This window comes from Rattus rattus, chromosome 6, assembly GCF_011064425.1.
Source record: "Rattus rattus isolate New Zealand chromosome 6, Rrattus_CSIRO_v1, whole genome shotgun sequence".
In the NCBI taxonomy this organism is placed as follows: Eukaryota; Metazoa; Chordata; class Mammalia; order Rodentia; family Muridae; genus Rattus; species Rattus rattus.
Genome location: NC_046159.1, coordinates 20,431,440 through 20,452,735, shown reverse-complemented (window position 1 = coordinate 20,452,735; position 21,296 = coordinate 20,431,440). Strand labels below are relative to the sequence as shown.

Below are 21,296 nucleotides of genomic sequence, written 5' to 3'. Positions count from 1 at the left end.
CAACACAGTTTAACTATGGGCATCCTGGGATCTAGGAATAGTGGGCAGCGTTCAGAGCTTTCAGAGAGGCTCTGGACCCCTGAAAGCCCTGGGAAGGAAGAAGGGAGCCAGAGGGAAGACAAATGGGAGGAGAAAAAAAAGATTCTAGCTTTTAAAAAGTAACCGTTCAGAGTTACTGATGGATAATTCACTCGCCCTAAAACATGCTCAGTTCACAGTGCTCAGTTCACTAACTTCCAGTGTGAAGGTACCCAGCCTTGAGAGAAAAGGTAAAAGAACACTGTAAGCCAGGACTGGGGTGGGGGCACCACACCCCTCCCCATGTGGTATCCTTTGTAGTAGGGGTAACGGAAAAATACAGCTTTAAATGCAGGTCATGCTTTCTTGCCTCTGACCTGATGGCATTATTAACCAACAGAGGCACCCCTTCCAATCCCATTGACTGGTGGTGGGGGGAGGCCAAAACTCCTCCCTCAGACGTGTGCTTGACTTGGCAAGCAGAGGCCTTGGCCACCAAGGATTAGCTACCAAGAAAGAGTGCCTCTGGAGCTGAGAGTCAGGAAGAGGAGCAAAGAGCTAGGGTAAGGGTCACAGGCAATGCCACAGCAAGTGACAGGGTTTTTTTTTGTTTTTGTTTTTGAGAAAGAAATGCATATGTCGTTCTTGGGAGGATACCCGAATCCATTTGGGGTTGAATAGTTAGAAGAGGGTGGCTTAAAACCACACGGAGAGATCGTGTAAGGGAGCAATGAGAGTTTGGGGCTCTAGAGTGAAGTACCAAGGTTAAGCTTCCTTTCCATTGAGCACAATAACTTTTCTGTACCTTGGTTTCCTTGCAAGAAGAATAGGTGCTATTTCATGAGACCGTTGGTCCTTACACATATATACATCTATAAATTCATGGATACACACACACTACTCCCAAAGTTCTTCTCTCTCTCTCTCTCTCTCTCTCTCTCTCTCTCTCTCTCTCTCTCTCTGTATTGTTGCTATGTAGGAGTTTTGCATTGACTGCCTCCTCTGCTTGAACACATCGTTAAGATCTCTATGAACTGTTCACTCCTATCTCCTCTGAGCTGTTCCCAAATGTTCCCTTTCCCAGGCCTATCCTGGGTCCTCAGAATGCTATTTACCCCGAACTCTGTAACGCACTTATTTATCACACATGTTGTCAGCTTCCTCTTCGCTCCATCTCGAGGCCTTCCGAAGCCTCGGATGTAAGTAGCACAAAGGTAGGGGTTTTTGTTTGTTTGTGTTTTTTAGTGCTTACTGACCTATGACAGAGAGAGAGAGAGAGAGAGAGAGAGAGAGAGAGAGAGAGAGAGAGAGAGAGAGAGAGAGAGAACCTCAGACATGGAAGGCACCCCATAAATATTTGGAGAATGAAGAATTGAGGAGTAACTCAAACTAGATAATTGACTGCAATCCCTTGATGTCCCTGGGTGTGCTAAGGAACAAGCTGGACCCAGAGACCTGGAGTGGACTAAGTGTGGGCAATCCAGCCTCCACCTGCTCTTCTCCTCTCTACTCCAAAGCTTTCTTTCCCTCACCTTCTCGCATGCTTTCCTAGATGCCCTCTCAGGCTAGCTTTGTGTTTGCAAGCTTCCTGTTTTCCATATCAAAGCCTCAGGCACCCTTTCCTGAGTCCCTCCTGCTATCTCTGCTCCGGTCTTTAAAGTCCAAAAAAGATCCCACGATGTGGTCGCGATGACCAAAACCTGAATGTGCTGTTCCTGGAAGGAAAGCCCCAGCCGGGAATGGGAATGGGGCGGCTCCGGGCTCTTTTCAGAGCGCTGCATCCTCTAATTAGGATAGACACACATCTCAGCTGCTGCTTTTGCCGGCTGCTGTGAGCTGAATGCTGATGTCCATCTTTGTGCTTGGATAATTTCCCCCAGCAGCTAAGGCTAATAATCACTGGTATTTTCAATAGAGTCCTTCCAGTGAGTGTGGGGAGTTACTTAGCACTTCATTTTTTTTTTAAAGGTCGAATTTAATTCCTTGTCATGTTTCCTAATTAAAATCTGTGGGGATTGCATTTTGATGTTTTTTAAAGAGAATTCCTTCCCAGGAATGCTTATCTCGGCTTCTGCAAATGTTTCACCTGCTTCTTTCACCTCTTAATTCCTGTTGGGGTTGTTAACTGTCAGACTTCAACAGCAGGGCAGACTCTGGGGCCTGGCCCCATTGTTGGCTCCTTCTCAGACAGCGGCTGGGTCTTTACATTCAGTAGGTGCAAATGTGCTTTCTCCAGCACTCCCTCGCTCTTCTGTCGGCCCCTCCTCTCCCCCTTTGAGCCTTCTTCCAGGCCCCTCTCCTTTCTGATACAAGAATCTGTCCATCATCTCCTTTCCTGGTGCCCCTCAAGTTCTGGCCACGAATGTGGCAGTTAGAAAAGCAACCAGGGGAAGGGGGTGAGACAGGGGAATGGGCATGAATATAATCAAAGTATGCTACAGGCATGTGGGAAATGATCGCAACGAAATCCAGCTAATGTGTGGTATTAAAGCTACAGCGTTAACATTGGAGAACTAAACAATTGGATGGAAGTCCTATATAGCCTGATTAGTTTTTCTCTTTAATTCTATCAAATTAAAAGGCATTCTGGGATTTAAAGGTAGGAAGGCTCACTTAGGTGGGAGGCAAGGGAAGACAGTGATGCCTAATACCTGGAAAAAAGGAAAGGAAGAGAGGGAGGGAGGGAGGGGGCAGGGAAATGAAAGAACTGAAAATTATGGCAATAATATTAAAATAATATGCAATGTTGCATCCTGTATCCTAGCGTTTGCTTGGCTCTCTTTTCTTCTTATTGGCTTAGGAGAAATGTATCCCCCACCCCCATAACTTCAATCGGAGCCTGCACATTCGTCAGTGCATCTGGTAATTTTCAGGTTCCCTAGTGGTGGGGTTTCTTCCCTCTTCTTTACCTCTGATCTATTGGTTTCCATTCTGCATTTCCTCCAACCCTCCCCCCAGGCATTCAAAGACCTAAAACATCTTCCAATCACCCAGTAATCCCCAGGTTGGGTTAGAAGGTTGGTTATGAAATCTCTACAAACACTGGAACCTGAGAGGTAGAAAAAACAGTCTAGTCTTCCTTAGGACCATGTGATCAGCGCACATGGTTGTCAGAGCTCTGGCTCTGGGTCCACAGTCCACTGAAACAGAGAGGTGACCCCTGCTGGGTGTCGTGCTATTACCTAAGAAGGAAACTGCACACATTTCACATGGAAGGTGGTTTCTCAGAAAGCCGTGACAGGTTGAACCCCAATGATTAGCAACCCCCTCCCCTGAAACTGGGAGGCAGTAATGAAGTCATTCTCCACTGGAATATTTTAGAGACTCTAAGATTCATTTCATTCTTCAGCAAAGTGAGATGCAAGTCTTCCTAACTCATGACTCCAAATACCTGAAAGGGCTCAGGCAGGTCCAGTGAGGAAGAGAGCCAATCTGTGAGTTTTATTCATAGAATAATGTTTGTTGCCTGCAAATAAGATCATATTCTAAAACCTCGGAAAATTAATGTATGTCTTAAACACATTATTATTTATAAATCAGTTTCTTTCTGTCCCTAGTTTAGTACATGAAAGGCTATTAAATTCTATCAGTTGCTTCTTCTAGTTCATTGTTCTATCTGCTTCCAACTGGGCCATCAATATAACGAATGATATGAAGAGATTTACTAATCTCCTATCTGCCCTCACATTCCTGAAATTAACTGTACTTGTCATAGTGTATTAGTTTTATAAGACTTTCTTAGTTCGACTTACCTTTTACCTATTGTTATAATTTATACTGGGTATGATGGCATATGACTGTAATCTCAGCCTTTGAGGGAGGGCAAGTTTGAAGTGACGTTGAGCTACACAAACAGATCCTGATTACTTTGAATAAGCTGTAGTATCAGGATGGTGCTAGCCTTGGGAAGGGAGCAGTAGCAATTGAAGCAGCTTTGGGATTAGTCTTCTTCGAAGGCCAAGTAGGTCTCTACAAGGCAAGTTAACTATGGAAGTTAGGACAAAAATCTTCTGTGGGTTAGGGGTTAGACCACATTTCCTTAAACCTTAGAGTCATCAGGGTAGTTTGACATGGTACATTTATAAAAGCCAACAGCTTTCCTGAATTAATGAAAACTATTTCACTTGAAAAAAAAAGCTATAATATATCCAAAACAAACACTTATGGATTGTTGTAAAAATATCTTTAAGGTATTTAAAGATACCAGAGTTTTAGGCAGTAGAGGCATAACCCAGTGGTTGAACATTGTTTGGCATATGTGAGGGTCTGGGTTCAAAAACCCAGACCACCCCAACTCCCGACACATGAGCTGTACACAGGAAGAACTGTTTGCTGGATGAGAACTCATTGTTTAAAAAAAAAAAACTGAAAAAGAAAATTAGGAGATGTTCCTTATGAAAGAGCGAGTATACTGGGAATCTATATATTATAATAGCATAGGAACAAGCAGGTGATTAGAGACAGGTAAGAATGTTCAGAAATACACATATATGCATGTGCATGCAAATTTAGCAAACACACTTCAAAGTAGTAAGTTAAAACTAATTATGCTATGTAGTATATATTTGGGCAACTGATTAACCATATGGCAACATTTTTTCTTTAGTTTCTTATTGAACAGTATCATTTCTAAGAATTAGTTCTAAAGAGGTTAATGAATAAATGTCTGAACAAAAATAGTGATTATTTAGAGTAACCTTTGTTACATAGTAACTTGTGTCTATTACAGTAGATTTCTTCAGGTATGTGTTCCATGCAAACTATGGAACACTATCAGTCTAAAGAAATAGACACACATATGGGAGCGAAAAAGGTCGTATTAAAACATAAAAAAGAAAAATATCAGGTTCTAAATCCGTGGGTATTCTTTGGCCTTTTTTTTTTTTTTAAATACACCTACAATCTCTCACTACTTCTTTGTCTTTAAGAATATTTGACCTATTTGTGGCCTTAACTTTCAAAGCATTCTAGGTAAACGTGCTTGGAGACCTCCATATTTGCTATGCTGTCTAAAATTTCACGTTATGTGTTCTTGCGTTTCCAAACTACTTTTTGCTCTCTTGATTCTAAAATCCACAAGGACAGAGACAACAGTGTTGAGTTCCAAGCCCAGTGACGCATGGTCAATAGCTCAAATTTTGTTTTCTAGATTGCAAACACCTGGTACTTGTTTTCAGCAAGCTCATTTACACTCGTAAGTAGAACTATCATCATGTCCAATTCAAGGGAGAAGGAAACAAGAGTATGGAAGCTTAACCCAATTGTAGTCAGTCGAGCTGGCCTAGTACTTGGCCACTAGACTCAGTATAAGGAGATCTTAATAAACGTGGGTTCTGCATGGAGGAAATGCAACCTGCCAAGCTCGAGGATCACATAGTGGGAAGGATGGCTGGCTTTAAATAGCTTTATCATACAGGTAAAGGCCCTCCCGCGACGACTTGCGCGGAAGTTCCTGGGGCGCCGTAGGGGCGGGGCGATTTTGTGGTGGGCGGGACCACCAATGATTGGCTGGATCCAGGCGGAAGTCGGGAGGTTCGATGGTCCGAAGACGCCAGCTTGTGACGGGGAGGGGGAGAAGGAAGGCTTCCGTAAAGGGTGCCTTTCCGTCCTTTCGCTCCCGGGGACCCTCGGAAAAAGCCCACCATACCGACCCCACGGCTAGCCCCTCCCCCAGGCTCTCTCCGCTCGATTTCGCACCGTTATGTGGGAAGCGAATCCGGTGAGTAGCCGGCGGGACGGGGCGGGCCCAGTGGGCGGGGTTGCCTGAGAAGGGCGGGAGGCGTTCCCGGGAACTCGCCCCCGCGGTGCCTCAGGCTCAGGGTTTGCGTTCCGGGGTCGTGGGTGTCCCGGGTCGCGGGGCCTACCGCGGGCCTCAGGCTGTCAATTTTGAGCCATGGGAGCGTTCGATGGCCTCTTCCACGCTATTGCTTTATTTATTGTTGATTTTACTTCCGGGGGCTTCTCCGTCTTCGTTTTTTTTCCTCATTATTTTATATTTTGTATTTTGTATTTTGCTTTCCAGTTGAAGTTACTGGCTTTCGAACCTGCTAATTCCTTTCGATCCCCGCGTCCTCTTTGTTCCTTCTTCTTTTTGGAGCTACAGGGCTTTGAGGATCCTCTTTATGAGTTTCAGGGGATGACGTTCTTAAATGTTTTCTTTCCGTGGTTAGAACAATGATCTGGAATCCTTTGTTTTCAGTAGGTCTTATGTCTGCAGGCTTTTTTATTATTATTATTATTATGTCTTCATTCATTCGTTCATTCATGCATTCATTCAAACTCCAACCCACCTCGAATGAGGATTGAGATTTGTCAAGAATATTCAGATCTTGTTATGGAAATGTAGTAGTGAGCAAAATGTACACTGAAGTTAAAACTTCGGAGTTGACGGGCAGAATTGCATTTCAAGAAGTTTGTGGACTTAATTTGTGAAACAGACTCAGAAGCTGAGCTAACCCTTGACTTGACTTCAATAACCCTCTAAGTCAATACTTGAAATAACCCGTTTGCTCCTCCTCACAAAACTAGTAATCTACTTCCTACTTATATGTATTTCGAGTTAACTGTATCAGTTAATTCCCCCATTTCTAAAAGTTTGTACTTGGTTAGAAATGAGCCTGTAGATTGGGATTGGGTCCACATTGTGGTTCTTTTTCCATTGCATTCCACCTTGACAGTCACCAGATATTTTTGATTTGTACACTAATATTGTAATCAGATTGGGGCAGAGGAAAGTACAAGGTTGGATGTGATTTTTAGCAAGATGTTTAGCATTGGGATAAGACTTGCTTATAGCTTATAGTTCATACATATAGTTCATACACATACTCTACTCACTGTTATCTATTAAGTATCTTCATTTCATGTCAGTATCCATCTCTGTATGTGTATATATGGATGGTTGGCTTTCACCAGCATCCCCTTTCTATTGATTTCCCCACAACAAACAAGCATCAGCAGTGTATATATTATCTTCAAGGTCATATATTTCAAATCCTCTGAATTGTTTCTATATGAATATGTTTTGTTTAGTGTAGTATATTCAACTAGAGAACAGGTCCTGTTGCATGACGCATGCTTGTTGAACTCTTGACAGTGACTGGCACAGGAATAATGCACTAGGAGGTCTCTGCTCACCCTGTTCGTCTTTGCTTCGGGGTCACACTTATATCAGTACTATTGGGCCATTTAGACCCTGGTGGGAATTACAAAGGATCTAGTGAACATCTCATGTATTTGGTTTGTTATAAAACCATTTTCTTGAAAAGAAAGGGGAGGGGGAACCCACTCCTCTGTGAAATCATGAGTAAGACTAAGTTTTGCTAAGCAAGATGACTTTTGTTAATTATAGTGAGCACACAGCCTTGTGTTCTTTGTCCTCTGTGCCATCCTCATGTGGCTGAGTGCTATTTTGTTTTATCTGCCTGTACTGGTTTGTTTTGGTTTTGGGTTTAGTTGTTTGTTTCCCCTTTCTTTTCCTGTGAGTACCAGTATGTTGTCAATAAACATAGCTTAGTGTTTGAAAAAAATATTTCATTATATGTTTATGGCTGTTTTGATCACCTGTATGTTTGTGTACCACACTCATGCAGTGCCCTCAGATGCCAGAAGAGGGCATTAAATTCCCTGGAACTGGAGTGAGCTGCCATGTGGGTGGTGGGAATCAAACCCTGGTCCTCTGGAGGAGCAGCCGTTTTCTCAAGCATGGAACCATCTCCAGCCACGACAGCTTAATTTTGATTTTATTTCATTTATTTTTTTAAATAAACTTCACATTCATGGGTTTCACTAATAATTTGTGATTTTTCTTTTGAGAGAAGGGGCATCTGGGAGACTTGTCTAGCTTTGCCCAGGGAATAAAATTGACATCCTAAGCCATGAACATCTGGGAAGATTTAAAATCCAAGTAGAAAAGTAAAGCAAACTCTAAGCACTGTGTACTTTAAAAATCAGTACAGACAGCATTCACTTCCTGATCAAATTCTTTTTGTTCTGAAAGAAGGTTTCTTTAAATGATTTTGTCTAGTTGTCTCTTGTAGTTTTATATATATATATATATATATATATATGTATGTATATATATGTATATATCATCAAAAAGTTTTGGTATATATAAAACATAGGTACATAGAACTGAAAAGTAACAGACATTTGTTTAAGAATTAGTTAGGGTTTTATTGCTGTGAAGAGACATCAGAACCATGGCAACTCTTATGAAGGAAAGTATTTAATTGGTTCTGGCTTATGGAACTTTAGTCCATTATTATCATGGTAGAAAACGTGCCAGTACAAAGGCAGACATGGTGCTGGAGAAGGAGCTGAAAGTCTACATCCAGGTTGGCAGCCAGCAGAAGAGAGAGATGCACTGGGCCTGGCTTGAGCATCTGAGACCTCAAAGCCCACCCCCAGTGACATACTTCCTCCCACAAAGCCACACCTACTCTAACAAGGCCACACCTCCTAATAGTGCTACTCTCTGAGCCTATGAGGGCCATTCAAACCCCAAGAGTACACACTCTTTATTACACTGACATCGTCTTTATAGAACTTGTTAAATTCTTCCAAAAGTCATTTCTGTTTATTGACTCATCCTGTTAGAATACTCTGAGTTAGCAAACTGTTTTCCCAGGCTCATCCAGCATAGGTTTCTTCATGGTCCTCTCTCTGCTCCATGTTGATCCGTGGTGCAATCAGCTTTCTGTGTTAGCCCCTGCTTTGTCTGCAGGGCCTTCCTTTTCACTATTTTGTATTCACAGTTGCTTCCCATTTCCTTGGAGCTGTGCTTTTGTCTCTAATCCTGTCAGGCTACTTGAAAGACTGATCATATACCTGTCATTTTTAGCCATAATCCACTCCTGCAGGCTGGCTTCTGCCAACACTGCTTCTAGGAGGTCCCTAGATGCCAATTACATATTCCCCCTAAACCTTCCTCTTCATTGTTCCTGGAACTATATACTTACTTGGGTTTCTTCTGTTACCCCTTTCTATTTTTTTCCATCTTTATTAAATTGTGTATTTCTTATTTACATTTCATGTAATGTTATTCCCTTACCCGGTTTCCAGGCCAACATCCCCCTAACCCCTCACCCTCCCCTTCTATATGAGTGTTCCCCTCCTCATCCTCCCCCCATTATCACCCTCCCCCCAAGAATTCCATTCACTGGGGGTCCAGCCTTGGCAGGACCAAGGGCTTCCCCTTCCACTGGTGCCCTTACCGAGTTATTCATTGCTACCTATGCAGTTGGAGCCCAGGGTCAGTCCATGTATAGTCTTTGGGTAGTGGCTTAGTCCCTGGAACCCCTTTCTATTTTTATTGCTTTTATTTGTTTGTTTGTTTGTTCATTGTGGGTGGGTGTATGCACACTCATACCATAGAACAGTAAAATATTAGGACAGCTTGTGGGAGTCAGTCCTCTCCCTCCACCATGTATGTGGGTTGTGGGGATCCAGATCGTCAGGATTGGTGGCGAGTGCCTTTGCTGCCGAGCCATCCTGCCTTCTGAATTTCTTCTTCCTGAGATTTGCTTTTCAGTTACAGTTCTGGGCTAAGCTGCAGGACCTCTTGAAACATCCCATCTTTGTTGTTGTTTAGTTGGCTGTTTTTTTTCCTCAGCACATTCTTTTCTTGGTAAGCTCCACGGCTCTCATGTGAGCAAACCTGCTAAGGGTCATCCTTAGACTTGAGTTCTCTCACTGCTTGTCCCTCTGATGAACTGAATCCTTGTCCATTAGTTCATTTCACCCCGCAAGTCATCAGGTGGTGTTTCCTGCACGTGACTCTGATACTCGAAGAGGGGAGTACAAACGTGAAGTAAATCAGAGCCTGCCCCATGAGCCCATGAGGACCTTTAGGGTATGCAGTGTGACTTGTGGGAAGAAAGTGGTGTCTGAGGAAGTCTGGGCTGCTGGGAAGACCTGTTGAACTAAGATATATTTGTGTAAATCATTCTAGATGGAACCATGTGAGACGGCCAAAGCAAGCAAAATGACCCAAACCCAGGAAATGGAAAGTGGATGTCAAGTACAGAGAAAGTGCTTCTAAGACCAAAGAGGGAAGGGTTGTCATAGTTACTGTTTGCTGTGAAGAGACACCATGACTAAGGCAACTCTTACAAAAGAAAGCAATTAATTGGGGGCTGACTTACAGTTTCAGAGGTTTACTCCATTTTCATCATGGTGGGGAACATGTCAGCATGCAGGCAGGTGCTGGAGCAGTAACTGAGAGTTAACGTGAGAGTATCCTGATCTGTAGAGGAGGGGAGGGGGTTGTGGGGGAGAGATCTGGCATGGGCTTTAGAAACCTCAAAGCCCACTGACAGTGATGGTCTTCTTTCAACAAGATTACACTTCCTCATCCTTTCAAACAGCTCTGCTCCCTGGTAACTAAGCAGTCACATACAGGAGCCTATAGGGGTCATTCTTATTCAAACCACTATATTCTGCTCCCTGTCCCCATAGGCTTGTAGTCATATCGTAATGTGAAAATGCAGTCAGCCCAACATCAGTAGTCCCCACAGTCTCATGGTGTAAAAGTTCAAAGTCTTTCTTAGACTCATGGCATTCTCTTAATTATAACCCTTGTAAAATCAAACTCAAAAAGGAGACCACAGACTTTGAACACACAGTGGCACAGGATCCACGTTCCTGTTCCAAAAGGGAGGAAACGGAGCATAGTGAGGAAATGCTGGACCAAAGCAAGACTGAAAACCATCGGGGCAAACTCCAAACTCTCTATTACCGTGTCTGATGTCAATGGACTCCTCAGCTCTCCCATTCCGTTCAGCTTTGTTGACTACGTCACACTTTTCTGTATTTGGCTGTCTCCACTCTTGGTCTGCAGCTGCTCTGGGCAGGTATCCCGTGACTCTAGCATCTGCAACATCTTAGTGCCTCCAGTGAAATCCAAGCTTCACCTTCACAGCTTCACTCAGGGACCTCTCTGGGCCTCCATGCAGCGACACCCTTGACACACACCTGGCCTCAGCAACTTTCCTCAGCGAAGGAGGGAGATTCCACAACCCCTTTCTGTATTCTTGACTCTAAAGCTGGAACCACGAGGTTGAACCTCTCAATGGGTCTGGTAGTTGGCCCCTCCTTCAGTTCCATTTGCGTTAGCTTTCTGTTGGTGATGGATTCCTTCATTGCTTAATCTTTATTCTTTTTTCACAAATCGGAATCTTAGCTGGGTGGGGTCTTTCTCCAGGGCACCCTTCCTTTTATTCTACGTTGCATCAAACTTTTCTTTAAGCTTTTTATCTCCACGAACACTGGACTTGGCTCCAATAAAACCTTCCATGGTGCCCCTCTTCTCCTCAGACTACATTTTAGTTGGTTCCTTGTCCTGCTTGCCCCTTTCCACTATAGATCTGTGGAAGAGTGACTACTAATAACCATACATGGTCATTACTAGGCTATCTTAAGATCTTCTCTGCCAACACCATTAATCCAAATCTCTTCAGTTTAGCCTCGGGTAGATTTTTAAGATGAGGGCACAAAACAACCACATTCTTTGCCAAAATATCACAAGGATAGTCTCTAGGGTGCTTACTAATGTCCTTCCCCTTGAGACCTCTTGAGCGAGGCCCACATTGCTTTCAGCACTGCTATCCTCAATGTTCCTACTAGGGTGGCTCATTAAGTCTCAATTAAAGCATTCAGCTGCTTTCCCAATCCAAACTCCTTAAATCTACATTCCTATAACAATAAATGTGCTCAAGCCTTTCATAGCGATACCCCACTCCCAGCCCTGACTCCTGTCTTAGTCACTGTTCTGTTGCTGTGAAGAGACGCCATCACAGTTCAACTCATCAAAGAAATCAATCAATCGGAGCTTGCCTACACTTTCAGAGTTAATCCATTATCATGGTGGGGAATGTGGCAGCGTGTGTTTTACATCCTTACCTGAAGTTGGAGAGACACAAATGCTAGAGGGGAGAGAGACAGAGACAGACCTGGCAGTTGGGCTTTAGAAACCTCAGCTCCCACCCCCAGTGACATACTTCCTTCTACAAGGCCACACCCCCAAATGCATCTAATTCTTTGAAACAGTACACTCCCTGGTGACTAAGTGATTAAATATATGAGCCTATGGGGGCCATTCTTGTTCAAACCACGACAAGGGCATTGGCAACAAACACGTGGGCTGTTTCTTCTGAGTCAGAAAGTACATTTTCCACATACTCACAGGTTGGGGTGAAGATGGGTGTCCTGACGGTGTAGCTTGATCTCCCAGGTTTCTAGGAATAACAGTTGTCTCTGTCTTCCAGGCATTCTTTATAGTTTTTCGTACAGTATTTAGTTAAGCTTGGAGGATAGCCCGAATTTGTAGTTGTTAAGAAGCAGAAGCCCTGGATCGGGAACATCAAAACAACAGCAGAAGAATGTACGCAGTGACACTGTGCAGCTGGCGCCTTGCTGCGTAGGGTTGCGCTTGGAGTATCTAATACTTTGGTTTTCTAAGAGTTGTTCTTCTGATTAATTATCCTGTAATGATCTTGATCTACGTGTATCACTAAGGCTCAAAGCCCAGTAATTTTCTAAGTACCAACCCGTGTTTGAAATCTAGAACTTTCTAGTTCTAGAACACTGACTAGTTCCAGAATAGGAGATATTCATTGAGTAGAAAAGGCCCTGTGAAGAATACCCTGGGAGTCAGAGGTTAAGGAAGAATTCCTTACTTAAAACAACCCCAGACTTACATGTGGCACAACACTCGTGTTTCTAGAACTTTTTCCTAGTGATCTGTCCCATAATCATGAATAGGGAGGTGATGTGTCTGTCTGCAGCACTGAAGGGCCTAACTGTAGGAAGGGTGGCAGATGTAGGGTGCAGGCCGAAGACTTGGTTTGTGATGGAGATTTGGAGCAACGAGTGACCAACTGTCTGAGTCTGACCCACTGAGTTTAAAATAATAATGCTAAAATCTTTGGTTTATACCATTCACACTCCACAAACTGAATCTTCTGTTCAAATAACCTTTGTTAGCACTTGCTCAACTTTAGATCCAGCGACCAGTTGATGACTGTGAGGGTTTATGATTAGCCCTTATGGGTTTTCAGTGTGATATAGAAAGACAGACCTAACATAAATATTCACAGATAAACCCTAAGTCCAATTATGGAAGAAAAAAAAACTGTGAAGGAAAAAGAATGGCAGTGTAGATCAGGGAGGGCATCCTGTGAGTGTGGTGGCGTTTAGAGATACCGAGGACTGCTCAAGAGCTAACCAGATGAAGGTTACCTGGGAGGTAGAGCAGTGGGGATAGCACATGAGAAGCCTCTGAGGCTGAATGGAACAAGACCAATTAGAACCAAACAAATATTTGAGGCAGGAACACAGGGAAACAGGAAGCGGGCTGTACATCTCTGTGGAACATAATTGGAACTTTCAACTTCATGCTGAATGAAAATTCAGCAGTTAATCAGTTTTCCCTAAGATAGGATGATGGCGAATCTTGGTTATTAGTTTGACATATCTGGGAAGAGGGAACCTCCGTTGAAGACTCTCCTCCATCAGATTGGTCTGTGGGGCACTTTTTGATTGCTATTGATAGAGGAGGACCACTCCACTGTGACTAGTACTGTCCCTAGGCGGGTGGGTCTGGGCTGTGTAACAGGTAACTGAATGTGAACCTGGAGCAAGCCAGTAAACCGTGGTCCTCCATAACCTCTGCTTCAAGCTCTTGCCTTGTCTTCCCTCAGTGATGGACTATAAGCTGTGAGATGAAACAAACCCATTCCTCCCTGGGTTGCTTTTGATTATGGTGTTTATTGAAGAACAGAACTCAAACTCGGACAAATAGGGAGATTTGCTTGTTTGATCCAGGTGTGGCCTGATGCAATCACAAGAGGCCTTCTAAGTTCAAGATGGGAGCAAAGAAGCACCAGGACACAGACAAGACAGAGTCAAGGCGGTACAGTGATGGCTTAGGAGGCAAAGGGAGGGGCAGCAAGTCAAGGTTGCTGGCTCAGCTTCCACAGTTGGATAATCTTATTTTAAGTCATGAAGCTTGTAGTACACTTTCCCAGGAGCAGCAGAAGAACAAACAGGGAGGAGCCAAGAGGCTGTTAGAGACCAGTTCAGAGGCTCTACCACATGGAGGAGTGTCAGAGGCTCTACCACAGGGAGGAGTGTCAGAGGCTTTACCATGGGGCAGAGTACAGGAGAAAATGTTTCATACTAGGTAGGTGGTGTTGGGAAGACAGAGAAATGAAGGGATTCAAGCTACACTTGAATGACAAATGCCAGATGCTTGGAATCGAACCCAAGGCCTTACCATAGCAGTGCTCTGTCACTGAGCCATGTCTTTAGCCAAGGAGTTTTCTTTGGGATCCACAAAGTCTAATGTGTTAATATGATTTGGATGAAGTCAACTGTGCTCCTCAAAGCTTCATGTGTTAAAAGCTTGGTCTCCCTAGGTATTACTGTCTAGGGCAGTAGTTTTCAACCTGTGGGTCAGAACCTCTTTGGGGGTCACAGATCAGATACCCTGAATATTAGATATTTACATCACAATTCATAGCAAACTATAATTATAAAGTAACAACAAAACAGTTCTATGGCTGGAGGTCACCGTAACATGAGGGGCTATCTTAAAGGGTCACAGCATTAGGAAGGGTGAGAATCTGGAGCTCAACATGAAGCACAGGGGAAAATCTGACATGGATTAAAGAAGCAGACACAGTCAGTGGTAAAGGAAACTTTTATTAGTGGTGAGGGAATACACTTGCAGCAAGCACACGAAAGATCTCCCACAAAGTAGAGGGGTCCTCAGGAAGCCAAAGCCTGTTGTTTAGGGCTGGGCTGTTTTAAAGTCCTTGAAGAGTCTTTCTTCTCTAATCTGGGGTTCATCAAATTTGAGGAGAGACCTGGTGGCTGAGTGGCTTCCAGCAGTTTATAACATGTCCTGCTGGCCTTGAACTTGTTGAAGCATCACCAGGGGCCCATGGGTGGGAGTAAGCCAACAAGGCCTTTGTTTTAAGCTTTTGTCTCAGTTCAGGAGGGTGAGGAAGAAGTCCCCATCTTGGAAGTTGTCCATCTTTATTACACTGTTAATGGCTCCTCTCCCTCTATGTTTACCCATTTAAGGAGTCTGTCTCCTAGCCCCTCTGTGCTATTGGGACACAGTGGGTACTTTAAGAGGCAGAGCTCAGTAGGAGTTTCTTAGGTGCCGTGGGTATGGAGACGCTCCCATAAGCCCCTCGAGGTCTTGCAGGAAGGGATCAGGCCTGGTTCTGCCTGTCCTGCCTGCCTCTCATTTGGGATGCTTGCTGTCCTGACAATTACTTTCATCCGTGTCACCTGCAGCCACCATGAGCCCAGAGGCTGTGCCCTTGGACCCTCTGAGCCCTGAGCTTGCAGCTAGTCAGGTTAAATGTGCCCATGTGGCATCAAGGACTAAGGCCACGAAAGGAGCTGGGAATTGAAATAGAAGTTTTAGCTCCTAAGATTTCCGGCGAGATCCTGGGGAAAGCGTACCTTTTGCACTCCTGCAAATAGCAGCATTGTGTATGTACACATGTCATTATTAGTGCCGGTTGGCTTTGTTTTGAGAAAAGACCTCTGGAGCCCAGGGTGGGCTCAGGCTTGTAGCAATCCTCCTGTTTCAGTCTCTCAAGTACCGTGCTTACATATGTGTACCATTCTATTAGGCTTAGATCACCATTTTTTACATTTTAGATAATAGAATTCACTTAATATGTTTATTATTGAAAAAGGCATTATTGCAACCTTTTATAATGTGCCTATATTTAATTTGATTCTGGATTGCCCAAGGTATATTAGACCCAGATGCTTTGATTTTTTTTTCTCCCCTAGTAAGTATTTTAATAAATTAAAAAGTCCCATGCCCTAAGTGCTGGTTGTCCAGAATTACATTCGCTTGCTCTGTGAGGTGTATTGGACTAAAGATCAGACACAGCTTGAGATGCCGTGAGATTTCTCCCTGAGGACTCTTTCTAGCTCTCTGTCAAACTAAACAACAGCCTTACAGAATTAAACAGTTCTGGGTGTGTTTCAAGCACAGGAGCAAACGGGTTCTTCAGTCATCTCTTGGCCGCATCAGTGTCAGGAAACAATAACAGCTCGGTAGGGTCTGGAAACCCCATCTCTTCTCAGCATTAAAACTTGGAGTATTAGTGGGGCTGGGGTGGAGCTCGCTGGTAGACAGCTTGTCTGACATACCCAAGGCCCTGGGTCTCCAAAACTACATAACTAGGCATGGTGGTACATGCCTGGAATCCTTGGGCTAGGAGGGGGCAGGTAGGGGGATCAGAAGTCCCAGGTTGTCCCTTTACAATAGAGTGAGTTTGAAGCTAGTCTGAACTGCATAAGATCTTTAAAAATGGAGTATTTGGGCTTGAAGTTGTAGATTGGGGTTCTTTAAAACTCTATATGCACCATGGGGTGAAGGGAACTCACTGCATGCAAGAGAGGCCATCACAGCTCGTCTCCATCATAGTTTGGAACTTGAGGAAGTGAGCTTTTGACTTGAGAGAAGCACAGGAGCATGACTGAGGCCTGCGCCTCCTTACACCAGTTTGAGCAGATAGGTCGTCTGCTTTCCCTGGTGATTGGGTACATGCAGGTCAGCCACATGGGGACTGTGAATCCAGTGATTCTCAGCAGAAGCCCTGGCCCCTGAGCTCAGGTGACCTCGTGGCTGCAGTGTTTTCTGAGAAGCAGCTGTGTGCTGTGTTCTGGGAAGGGACACTGAAGCTCGCACATGCTTTCTCTGGACTTCATCTTGTGTGTGTGTGTGTGTGTGTGTGTGACTGAAGCTCGCACATGCTTTCTCTGGACTTCATCTTGTGTGTGTGTGTGTGTGTGTGTGTGTGTGTCCTTCTGCTGAGCGTATTCTCTTGTCCATAATAAACACCTACAACGCCAACAGCTGAGTCCTAGAAAGTCATTGACCCTGAAGCAGAATCCCTCACATATGCAGGAGACGTCTGAAAACAAGGTCCAGCTGTGTAGCCCAGGCTGACTGGAATCTCTAATGCTGAAATTACAGGTGGGTGCTACCATGTGTGGCTCCGATATACACCTTCCTGAAAGACTCAACACTTCTCCTTAAGGTCAAGAGCAGGGCGGGCATGCCCAATCCTTCTTGGGAATTACTTTAGAAGTTCTAAGATAAGAAAGCAAGACAAGGGAAGGAAAAGATCCATGACACACAAGTGCAGGGCACACAGATGTGTGCTAGGAGGAGGAAGTAAAGCCCACAGGTGCGTCTCTAAGCCTGTGCCCCTGTTGTGAGGCGGTACGGCTGTTCACCCATTGCAGAGTACCTGCCCATCTGTCTGCAGCCAGGCTGACTACTCTTTCTGGTGGCGTTGCTCTCAGAGTCAGTCCCTCAAGTAAGTTTTCCATGCTGGCTATTAACACTTTTCAAATCCAGAATTTCTAGTTGTCCTAATCTCCATTGTTGTATCTGTGTGCCACTCCAAAGCGAGTACTTGAGAGACGAGTTGTTGGGAAAAGAACCAGCTTTATTCAAGGCCAGAGTACTGAGAAACGGGATGAACCTTCAGTTACAAAGCAGATGTTTATAAGGAGGCGAGGGGCTCAAGGGTGGTGTTCTTTGCTCTGACCAGATCGTGACAGTCAGCCTTCACTCACGGGACCAGTTCAAGAGTTCCTTGGACAAGCACTCTTTTCTGCAAGTTAAAACTCAAGGCACTTTATATGCATTGTGTCTGTCCATGCCCAGATGTTATCTGAAGGCCACCAGATGTTTTGGGCTCCATAAATCCAAAGAAAGTGTTAATGTTTTAGTGATTTTGGTGACTTTCATTTAGAATGCTAGACAAGGGAGATGACATAACCCTGCAAACGGCACTTCTTAAAGGAACGGCTACTGCTATACTGTTCTTTAACTTTAGATAGTTAATTGACAAGGTCTCCTTTTGAAGTCCAGGCTAACCTGAAACATGCTTTGTAGTCCAGGTTGGCCTTAAACTTTCCAGCTTTGTGCCTCAGGCTCAGAGACGAAAGACTTGCCACCACCCTGTGCGGTCACCATCGCTTTAGGAATGGTCTCTGGTGAGACATTTTCATCATCAATTGCCCTATTTCTAGTTACATGTTTTATACATTCGTGTGTGTGTGTGTGTGTGTGTGTGTGTGTGTGTGTGTAGACCTGGGTATTCAGTGAAAGTAATTAAATTGTTTATTTTGAGACAGAGCCTCCCCATACAACCTGGGCTAGGCTTGAGCTCACAATGCTCCTGCCTCAGCCTCCTAAGTGTTGGGGTCACGGGCAAACAACCCCATGTCTGAACCCTGTTTTATTCGATCAGTTCTGACCTCTCCTAGCCACTGGAGTTTGGGCCCCATCTGTGTGTGTGGGGGGTTGGGTTGGGTGCTTGGCTGAACTAGTGTATGAGTGCAGCCTTCCTCACACTGCTGTCACCTCCGGTCCTGACTGCTGAGGCAGCACTTGCAGGTTAAGGTTGGCTGAAGTCCCCAAGCAGTCAGCTGCTTACTCATTACTTTGGTTGTGAGTGGCTGGGAGATTGCTCTCGTGGCTGAGTGGGGCTTTGGCAGGGTGTGCGTGGGGTGCTGTGTTACTATTTACCCAGAAAGTCGTTATGAGGTTTCCTTTTGGGTCACTCCCAAGAGGACCTAATCAGGGGATTATCTTTGTGTGTGTGTGTGTGTGTGTGTGTGTGTGTGTGTGTGTGTGTGTGTGTAAGTGTAAGTGTAAACCTGGATAATCAGTCTTCCACATTGCTGAGGGCAACTGAGCTATATGTTTAATTTGATGAAAATACTGTAATGAAACCCATTGCTTTGTAAACTAACATAAAATTAATCCTTGGGGATGGCGAGATGGCCTAAAGAGCCTTACTGCCACACTCGATGACCTGAGCCTGATCTCTGGGATCCATGTGGCAAAAGGAGAGAAACGACTCTTGAAAATTGGCCTCTGGCCTCCACACGTGAGCCAGACACACAAGATCAGGGCACAGAGATGCGTGCATAGCACATACTAAGTAAAACAATCAACTTCCGCTGCCAATGGATCAGAATAGCATCCTCTGTGGTCCGTCCGTGTGAGCGATGTTGAAGTCCTTTGCCTATTTACGTTTCTTCCTTTGTAGATGGGCATAGATGCCATGTAGGAACACTTTCAGGTCTGCCCAGTATCTTGTTCCATTCTTCCCTAGATGGGTACAGGCCGAGAGCTCTACCATCCCTTCGTCTCTTTTGATCTAAGAGGGCCCCTTGCTGCTGCCTCCCCTTCTCTGTAGGATCTGCTGGCTCCATGGTTCTGCTTCAGTCCACACCTCCCTTTCTGTGGGTTTTCATGAAGCTGTTCAGTTTCTCAGAATCCCCTTAGTCTCGGGGTCTTCTACTCTCTCTTCCACATACTGCTGCTCCTTCAGGCAGAGATGTACCCGTCCTTCCTTGTGTTCATTTGCCTTTGAGCTGGGTCCCAATGTCACTGCATCTGCAGCTGAGGGTGGAAGCCTCTTTTGTAAGAGTGACATTGTAGTCCTTGAAAAGGCACTGGGTGAGGGAGCTAGCAGCCCCTTACTATCTTGGCTTCTTCGTCTTAGCCTGAAACTTCTCCCAGGGAGCCACTTGGACTGGTGATGGTCAGGATACAGTGTCTCTGGGTTCCTGATTTAAATAGATCTTCCGCCATTTGTGTGAACTAGGAGAGGGAGTTTTTCCTTTGTTGTCTCTCTGAAATAGAGCTGTCTCATGGGCTGAGGAGATGACGAGCACCAGCAGCCCGCTCTTCCTCGGTCTGGGGGTGCAGGGGCCCCATCTTTGAGCACAGAAGAGCCAGCAGGACAGATGATGTTCATTTTCTTGTGTGTGTTCCATCACTCGCAGAACCTTCTGCGCATACTCTCCAGTGACTTTTGAAAACAGTTTTACTAGTTGAAAAGCTGATCTTTTAGGAAAGGGTCCACTTCCAGATGTCCTTATTCTGTTAGTCTGGAAGGTTCACCCCTGACCAGCATTTAGTAGCTGATTTTGGAAACACATGCATGTGCGTGCTCGCACTCTGCCTCTATCTCTGTCTCTGTCTCTCTCCCTCTTCCCCTCTCTCCCTCTCTCTCCCTCCCCATCTCCCTCTCTCCCTCTCTCCCTCTCTTCCCTCTCTTGCTCTCTCGCTCTTTCACTCTGTCTGTCCTGATAACCTGAGTTCCATTCCTGAGACCCACGTGGTGAAAACAGAGAACCAACATCCACAAGTTGTCTAATGACATCCACACATGTGCATGCCTGTGTGTGGCTCATGAATGCCTATATACATGCAATATGTAAACAAATGTTACTTTGTGTACGTACACGGAAGTGTGTATGCTTTGAGACAGTGTCTCCCAACATACTTGCCTTGAACCTGTCTTTTCCTGTGTCAGCCCCACAAGTCCTGGGAATTCAGCTGTGCCATAATACCAAGTCCTGATTCTTCTTTATAGAGTGGCAAAAGTGTCTTCATCACCAACTGTGACTTTCTCAAGTATGCTAATAAAATAACTTACATTTATAGTAACATTCTTACTAGGAATGATAAGTCTGGAATGCAGCATTGCATTCTGGGATATGGACCAGGATTTGACTTGAACTCATCTGCCCTGTGCTTTACCGTTGTGGTTGTGTGATTCAGATGGAGTGTACCCCGGTGCTGTGAACACGGATGGATGACCGTGCAGACAGGCTCCACCAGTATGCACATTTGACATCATGAAAAATGCTTTGCCACTTGAAGTAGCTGTTTCTTCTTTGCAGCCTCTGCACAGGAAGTGTCATTTTCTCGCAGTTAGGAACAGGAAGATCAGGCCAGATGTGGCATTGTAACCGAACTGGCCTATTCATCTATCGTGCATTAAGTGTCGCCTTTGTGCTGGATGGCTTGCATGTGTTCTTTTGATTACCTGTAGACATGTTCTAACTAGAGCTGTGGTTACTATGGTGACAGCATTCTAAAGTGTTTTATTTAAGCCAAATTATATAAAATAGCCATTCCTTTGGAGAGGAAACTCACTATAAAACATGCTATGGTATTTTATGGGATGAGATGAATTGCTTGAAGGGAAGCTAGCACATCTGTGAGGCTTGGCAGCAGAGGAGTAGAGGCCTGGCTGTCAGTGTAAATGAGACCGTGGGGTGGGCACCTGGGGGGTGACAGGATTCTAGCAGGCCTCAAGGGCTTCTTCAATCTTCTCTGTACTGTACATGTTGCGATTCTGGACAAAATAATCATATTATTTTCTGCTTTGTAATTTCCTAGATTTTAATTGGAAAATCCTGTATATGAG

General features: G+C 44.7%; 1 protein-coding gene across 2 annotated transcripts in view; it reads left to right on the top strand.

The window, feature by feature from the left end:
- The first annotated feature begins 5,549 nt into the window (after positions 1–5,549).
- Parp11 (poly(ADP-ribose) polymerase family member 11) overlaps positions 5,550–21,296 on the top strand; it is a 37,233-nt gene continuing 21,486 nt past the window's right edge. For both annotated transcript variants that reach the window (XM_032905611.1, XM_032905610.1), the window contains exon 1: positions 5,550–5,737. The gene's annotated coding sequence lies outside the window, so the exon portion shown is untranslated. The remainder of the gene's footprint in view (positions 5,738–21,296) is intronic.